Source organism: Hipposideros armiger, unplaced genomic scaffold (genome assembly GCF_001890085.2).
Source record: "Hipposideros armiger isolate ML-2016 unplaced genomic scaffold, ASM189008v1 scaffold_132, whole genome shotgun sequence".
Classification (NCBI taxonomy): Eukaryota; Metazoa; Chordata; class Mammalia; order Chiroptera; family Hipposideridae; genus Hipposideros; species Hipposideros armiger.
In genome coordinates, this window is record NW_017731482.1 from 2,592,667 (window position 1) to 2,600,698 (window position 8,032).

Consider the following 8,032-nt stretch of genomic DNA (forward strand, 5'->3'; position numbering starts at 1 on the left):
CTCCAGCACAGCCTTAGCTTTTGAGACATGCTCACAGGTTTACTATCATTCTCATTGTGCGGGCTTCATTGGATGGCTTGAATTGAGAGATCTGGGCTGCCACTACCACACTGTGGCCCTGGACAAGTAACTCCATTTCTCTGAGCCTCAGAGAAAGCCCTAGACTCTAATGAAATCAGCAGACAAGGTGGGCTGACACAGGGCAGGAAGGAAATCTGTCGCTGAGGCAGCTGCCAGGGGGGAGAGGTTGGGAGAAGAGGTGCCTGCAGGGAGGCCTGGGAGGTAAAACGACAGGGTGGGCCGGTACCCTGTCCTCCTGTGTCACCTGTGCTCATTCTTTGGGAAAAAGGTACTCAGTGGCCCAGGTTAGGGCTCAGCAGGAACCCTCAAAGAATCAATCATGTCATAATTAGGGTCATTATTAATCCCTTCCCAAGGTGGTGTCAGAGCTTCCTGCTTACCCAACACGTTGTCGTGGGTCCTGAGAGACCCCTGATTGCTCTTCCTCTGGGGAGCAGGCCAAGGCTGACGGCATCACCAGGCAGGCTCGCTTCACCCCAGGTGTGGGTTCTCCAGTTCCTTTGCGCCTCCCGGCTGCCCTCTCATAGGAAGTGCTCCCTGCTTCTCCCAGGGAACTGTGGCCTCTGGAACCAACTGTCCATATCTAATGTTGAAGAGGCCTGCCTGCACTCTGTGCCAGGCACTGCTGGGAGCCAAAAGAGATTCACAGAGAACCAGGCACGGACCTTCCTTTGAGGGGGACTTCATCGCAGCAACAGCAGCTACAATTATAACCACATGCCCAGTGCTTTACAGTTTATAAAGAGCCTCCCCACACATTGGCTCATTGAAGCATCTCACCAGCTCCACAAGTCAGTACCTGATCCTTGGTTTACAGATGAGGAGGGGAGGCTGGTGGATGTCAGGCTAGGTCTGCTGAGCTGCACTCACAATTAAGGCCCTCAGGGGACAGACCCACAGGTTTGGGGCTACAGGCTGGACAGGAGCCAGGATGAGGACCCTGTCCGGGGGCCTTGGGTTTTCCTGGCATAGAAAGGACCTCTCTCTCCCAAGTCAGGACTGTGGCCTTGGGCTGAGTAGTCACCAGATGTGACCTGACCTTGCCCAGAGAGCAGAGCTCTCAGCATCGCAGACTCAAAATCTCCAGCTGCAAACTCTCTAAGCCAGAGTCTTAGAATCACCTCACCCAAGACATACAATCATGGAATCCTGGTGCAATCCAACAGGAATCTTGGAACTGTCCCTGGATTTCAGACTATTAAAGTCTTCAAATGTCAGCACCAGGAAAGCCCTGGAGCCCTTCCATCCAGCCTCCCTTCCCACGCAGAAATCCCCAGGAGAGCGCCTTGAGGTGGTTCCCCAGTGGCCTGCAGAGGCTTGCACGCTCTCGGTGATGGGCCCCTCCCTCCCTGAAGGGTCGAGTGGGTCCCTCCTTAAGCCAGGACTGTAGGAGGGCCCTCCTGACACAAGCAGTTTGCCTCTTGCCACCTGCCCCCACCCCAAGGAAACTCCCCAAAACCTGGCACTGACAGGTTCTTCCTGGAGCAGACAGAGTGAGCAAATGTCCCCAGGGCCTCTGGTTGGGTCTCAAGGGCCAGCCTGGGACCTGGTAAGGGGGGAGACGTTCACCATCCTGTCACCCTGGGCTGACTCCCCAGCCTCTCCCAGGAGCTAAGTGATTCTGTCAGGCTGGCTCTTTCCAAAGCCTCTCTCTCTGAGTCCCAGGGAAGGGGGGAGGGGGGCACCCGAATGAGAGGAGGAGAAGGAGCAGGAAGCTGAGTCTGGCAGAGACTTGCACTGAGCAAACTTGTCTCTGACTAGTTTTTGCCCCCTGAGGGAATGGAAAGCAATGATTTATTTTATTTATTTATGTAAAATGGAGTGATTATACAAACAGGCTTCCCAAACGGGCCCTGGGGTGAGAAGAGAAGCCAGTCCTACCATTTAAGGCATCTTTCTCTTGCTTCCTTTCATTCACACCTACCTGCCTCCCCTCCCCTCCCCCTACCCCTCCTCACACTGCAGTGCTCCAAGCGCCCCACACTACCCACCTTCCCACCGCCATGCCTTTGCTCATGCTGGGCCCTCTGCCAGGAAAGCCCTCCCCATCACCCCATCCTAACAAATGGACCCTGTGCAGAGCTCGGTCTGACACCCCCACGGAAGCCCATTGCCTCCTCCCTTTGTGCTCACATCATCTGGCAGAGCTCTTAAGACGTGATCACAGGCCTCTGTGCACAGTAATTATCCGCTTCCGTGGCTGCCTTGCCCACCAGCCTGAGAGTTTCCCCAGGCGGAGACTTCTGATCCACTCAGCCAAGCTTTTCTGAAGAGCCACAGTGTCTGCGGCCCTGCACCGGGAGATGGGGACACAAGATACCCCAGGCCCCATCCCTGCTAGAGGAGTCACTGGGCAGGGAACCTGTGTTCCTGCACTAGGCCAGCACCAAGGAGGCACCCATTTACTTGTCAGTCAGAAAAGCTGGTTAAATGTGCAAAGGAAGGAAAAAAGGAACCCATCAGAGCCTCTTAACACACACAATTGCAGAGCCACTTAAGAGCTTGGTCCCAATTCTGCCTCTGAATAATAATTAGCCTTTCCCTATTTACAGAAACATTAAGTTACTAAAAAAAGTCTCAATGAAGTGTTTAAAAAAAAATTTTTTCTCCCACAATTTTTACTTAAACCTCTGAGAGCTGCTTGCACATTTCTGTTCCTGGTCTAGTGGAAGATGACCTCCACTTTGGCACAGAATACTGATATCCTCAAAGTCATTTACAGCTCTCCTCATCACGCTGGTATGGGAAGAGTAGCAGCCCTTCTTCTTCCAGGCAAGTCTGAAAACCTGAGGCCTCCATTTCTCTTCCCCGCTTTCAAAGGTCCAGGTTTCCCTGCAGTAGACCCAAGAAAACCGGCCGCGCTCGACTGCTGAGGAAGGAAGTCCCAGGAGCTGGTGGCCAGCACACCTTGAAGTTTCATGCCAATCCCATGATTCAAGGCTTCCCATTCCTTTGCTGAAGTGTCACTCTCTAGAAATGTGTACCCAAGTGCCAGTCTGCCTGGGTTTGAGACCCAGTTCTACCACTTACTAACTGAGCAGATTCCTGAACGCCTCGCTCCCTCAGTCTCCTTATCTATAAAGTGGGGATAACAACAGTGCCAACCTCATGGGCTGTTGTGAGGATTAAATGAGCTAACACATGTAAGGTGCTTAGATAAATAAGTAAGAAGGACACTGGAGTAAGCAAGAGACAACTCTACTCAGAGCTTCAGGTTTTTTCTTGCCTGTAAAATGGGACAATAATCCCTGTTCCCTTTGCCTTTTTTTTGTAAATTGTACAGTGCTGCTCCCATGGGAGAGGACGACATTGTTTTAGAATCCAGTGGGTTGCTCTGTGTAGCTTGTCTCTACCTCCTTTCTCCCCACTTCCTTCCTTTCCTCTTTCGTTACCTGGAAGATTGTACCAGTGGCTGTGAGCTGGGCTCCTGGGGGTGTCCCGTCCACGGAGTTGGTAATGTCACTTCACTGGGAGAGCTGCGGGGACAAGGGGACAAACTCATCAGGTCACTCATCAGTTCACTCTGCCTTTTCCTTTCCCACCTGGTCCTTAATGAGCGCTCACCCTGTGCCCACCTTGTGTTGGGTGTGGGGCCCAAGGATGGGTCATATCTAGTCCCTGCCCTGGAGAAGTTGCCAAGCAGGTGGGTGAGTGGTGTGGGTGAGGGGTGGGCCATGAGACCCCGTACATGCAATCTCACCTCTACACATGCTGCCCACAAACCAGCCCCAACCCCAAACCCAGTATAACCTGCTCCCTGAGCCACTCTACCCCAGGACCCACGGAAACATGACCCAAGACCCAGCCACCCTGGGGCGAAACCTGGGGCTGTGCCCAGCTTCTGGGGGGCAAGGCTGTTTCGTGCTGCCCGGGGACCTGCTTCTCCGGTGATAGCCGCCAAACCAGCTGTTCTAAAGCAGCCGCTGAGGGAGGGCCAGTGGGCTGGAGGCGGGATCTGGGGCACCGCAATTATGTGGCTGACTTCTGACTCATGCACCCCCTCCCCCATCACCAGCGCTTACAGTCTGTGAGCAGCCCTCCTGCCCAGGAACTGGGAGGAGAGAGGTGCCAACAGGCCATGGGGAGAAAAGAGGAGGGGACGGGAGGGGGCTCCGGGTCAGGCTGTAAGTTTCAGAGGATGCTGCCACATTGCCCGCTAGGGGACACAGGCTGGCAGGGCCAGGGGACTGCCTAGGTCACCCAGAGTATCAGAGTCAGAGCCAAGGCTGGAACCCAGATTTCCTAGTGCCTTGCAGACCCAGGGCAGTGGTGGCTCAGGCCTAGTGCCCAGCCCAAGGCCATGCCAGTGAGAACTCTCTCCAACTCATTTGGGCCCTGAAGCCACACACCAGCAAGAAACACAAAGCTAAGACTCAGCCTTGGATCGGAAGGGGGCAGCGCTGGGCTCAGAGACAGCTTGGAAATGACAGCCAGCTACTGAGAGGCAGATTCCGGGGAAACCCTCAGCCCTGCCTCCCTCCACCTCCATTCCCCAGGTTTCTCACCGTGCCCTGAATGTACAGCACTTTACAGCTTACAAAACATATTTCCTTCATTTCCCACAGTGATCTTAAGGCCTAAGTGACAGAGAGAATATAACTAAAGCAAGGCTCCTCAAGCTTTAATATGCAAACAAATCACCTGGAGATCTTGTTAAAATGCAGTCCGGCCCAGTAGATCTAGGTTGGGGTCTGGGATTCTACATTTCTGACAAGCTCCTGGGTGATGCTCATGCTGCCAGGTCCAGGGACCACAATTTTGAGTACCAAGACCATAGTTGTTAACAGCACGGACACTGTGTTCAAACTGCCAAGTTAGAATCTTGGCTCTTCCTGTGTGGCCTTGGGCAAGTTACTGAACCTCTCTGTGCCTCAACCTCCTTATGTATAATAATAATAACAATAATAATAATACCTACCTTATAGGGTGGATGTGAGGATTAAATTATGTAAAAAGCCTAAAGTGATCATTATTTCTAATTTTAAAATGGAGCGTCTGAGAACTGGACATATCCAGCAAGGTGGCCAAGCCAGAATGGAATCCCAATTCTCTTAATGTAAATCCTGCAATACCAAGCTGCCACAAAATGTCACAGCCAGCAAGCCCTCTGGCCATTAGACAGACATAGATATTGAGGCCCAGAGAGGGGCAGGGAACTGACAAAGTCACCAGAAAATTGGTGTCGAAAATCCAATTCCATGACTCCTGGCCTAGTGCTCTTTCGATCACACCTCTCTGTCCTGCAAGGAAGAGACGATGTCACAAATTTGCCCTTGGAGGGGTGGGGGTGGGGTGCTCCCAGCTCTGCTATCAGCCCCGACCTGGGCAGCAGGTACCCTTGAAACCGGATATGGGAATGGCTGGATGTGGAGGCTGCCCCCATGCTCATGGCGGCCCAAGTTCCCTTTTCTCTCAGAGCCCTGCCCACCAGGCTGGGTGAGAACAGCCTAGCATTCTCCATCCATCTCCATCTCCTACCTCTAGTCTGTGGCACTGCTCAGTCTCAGGGTCACCCAGCTGGGGTCGCTGGCAGAGGGTGGCACATCCCAGGCCTGTCTCCACTCCCACCATGGCTTCCCAGCATGGGACTAGTGGGAGCCTGTGAGTCACTTGAAGGAAGTGCTCAGCCCCAAACAGGAAGTGGCTCTTCAAGCAGAAACTCCCTGCAGGATCTCGCCAGGGCCCTATGACAGGTGGCCTGAGTAGCAGAGTTGGATGAAGGAAGGGAAGCTGATTGGGACATAGCAACAGCTATTCAGATTTTACCTGAAACTCAAATACAGCACCCATCCTCTGCATTGTGAAACCTGGCCAGGGGGCTTCTTTTCTGCTGTGCGATCTTAGGTACATCAGTACCCTTCTATGAACCTCAATTCCTTCATCTGTAGGATCATAGCGCTGCACTATAAGACTATTATGGCCAGGGCCGGCTGAGTGGCAAGATGGTTAAGAACTGGCTTGGGACGCCAGAGGGCCCCGGTTCGGATCCCACATATGAGGGCCAGTGACACTGCCCTCCACAGCTAAGATGCTGAACAACAGCTCAACCTGGAGCTGGGCTGCCCTGAGTTGCTGGTGACAGCGTGGGCTGCAGCCCCTGTGGCAGTGGGTTGCCATGGGCTACCGTATGTAGCCAGCAGCCAGCGTGAGCGGCCAGCAGCTGCAGTGAGCAGCTGTCCAGAAGCCGGCGACTGATCTGCCTCTCCCGGGAAGAGCGCAATGATGGTGCCAACTTGGGCCAGTGAAGCAACGTCCTCCACAACTAGACTGAAGAACAAAACAACAGCAACGTGTCTGTTCCCCTTCCCCCAATTCCCCAGCGCTGTTCCCATCCCCCCAATTCCCCAATTAAAAAAAAATTTTTTAAAAAGACTATTATGGCCTGGCATTTCGATAGTGAAACAAAAAATTGGAGGAAGTGAATATGAGTTTTAAGTATATGAGCAAATGCATATATGAATGAAATGAATGAGTCACTGCAGATACCTAGATTTAAACTCCAGCTGCCAGGAGAGGGTCAGGTCATCCTTGACCCCTGAACGGGAATAGATGGGTTGGAAATTCATTATCTTACTTATTTTATTCATCTTCCTTAAATGTATATATAGCTCACATTTCAATGTTTATTAGAAGTATTTTGGGTCTTTATTTACAAGTTTGGTGGGTTTTGTGGGGTTTTTTTTTAAGATTTTTTTTTTTTAATTGGGAACTTGGGGGAGGAGAACAGCATAGGGGAATCGGGAAAGGGGAACAGACAAGTTGCTGTCCTTTTGTTCTTCAGTCTAGTTGTGCAGGATGTCACTTCACTGGCCTATGTTGGTATTATCATTGCGCTCTTCCTGGGTGAGGCAGTCGCTTGCTGGCCATTGAACGGCTGCTCACGGTGGCTCACGGCAGCTCATGAAAGCTCACGCCAGCTGCCGGCCAGCCCCACTGCAGCCTATGCCATCGCCGGCAACTCACGGCAGCCCAGCTCCAGGTCAAGCTGTTGTTCACCATCTTAGCTGTAGAGGGCCCAGCGTCACTGGCCCCCATGTGGTATCTGAACCAGGGCCCTGCTGCTCAGAGCTGGCGTCCCAAGCCAACTCCTAACCAACGCGTCACTCAGCCGGCCCTGGTGATGTTTTTATCACCAGAAACATGCCGTAGGAACTTAATTCTTATTTATATCAATGGTAAAATTGGTTTTATGTCATTTCACTTAAAGTTGCAGTTTCCAAGACACTATTGACGATGTTAAGTGAGGACTTAACTATATCTGTTTCCCAGTAATGCGGAACATTGTTTTTTCTGGTTTTTTTTGGCTTTTCTCCCTGTTCAAATTTGTGGTTCTAAAAGTACTCGTGAATTAGTGTGGTATTCACAATAAATGTACATGGTGTCTGGGGAACACCTTACAGTATAGTAGTTCCCCTTATCCACGGTTTACTTTCCGTTTCATGGTTTCAGTTACCTGCGGTCAACCATGGTCCAAAATTATTAAGTAGAAAATTCCAGAAATAAACAATTCGTAAGTTATAAATTGTGCGCTGTTCCACCTACAACATGAATCATCCCTTCTGTCACTTCGTAGCCATCTAGTCATCATCAGTTGAATATCATGGTATCTCAGTGCTTTGTTCAGGTAACCCTTATTTTACTTAATAATGGCCCCAAAGTGCAAGAGCAGTCAGTGATGCTAGTAATTTGGATGAGCCAAAGAAAAGCTATAAATTGCTTCCTTTAAGTGAAAAGGTGAAAGTTCTCAACATAATGAGAAAAAAACAATTTATTATGTTGTTTTGTGCTAGTCTGCTGAGAGACCAAATTCACATAACTTTTATTACAATATAGTTTTAATTGTTCTATTTTATTATTAGTTATTGTTACTAATCTGTTACTGTGCCTAATTTATAAATTAAACTTTAGCATAGGTATGTATAAGAAAAAACAGTAGGGCCGGCTGAGTGGC

At 50.8% G+C, this 8,032-nt stretch overlaps 1 long non-coding RNA gene across 1 annotated transcript in view; it reads right to left on the minus strand.

Moving 5' to 3' along the window:
- The window catches only part of LOC109386357 (uncharacterized), a 79,296-nt gene that overhangs the window by 38,830 nt on the left and 32,434 nt on the right, over window positions 1-8,032 (minus strand). The window contains exon 2 of the long non-coding RNA XR_002124781.1: window positions 3,474-3,557. This is a non-coding gene — a long non-coding RNA (uncharacterized LOC109386357). The remainder of the gene's footprint in view (window positions 1-3,473; window positions 3,558-8,032) is intronic.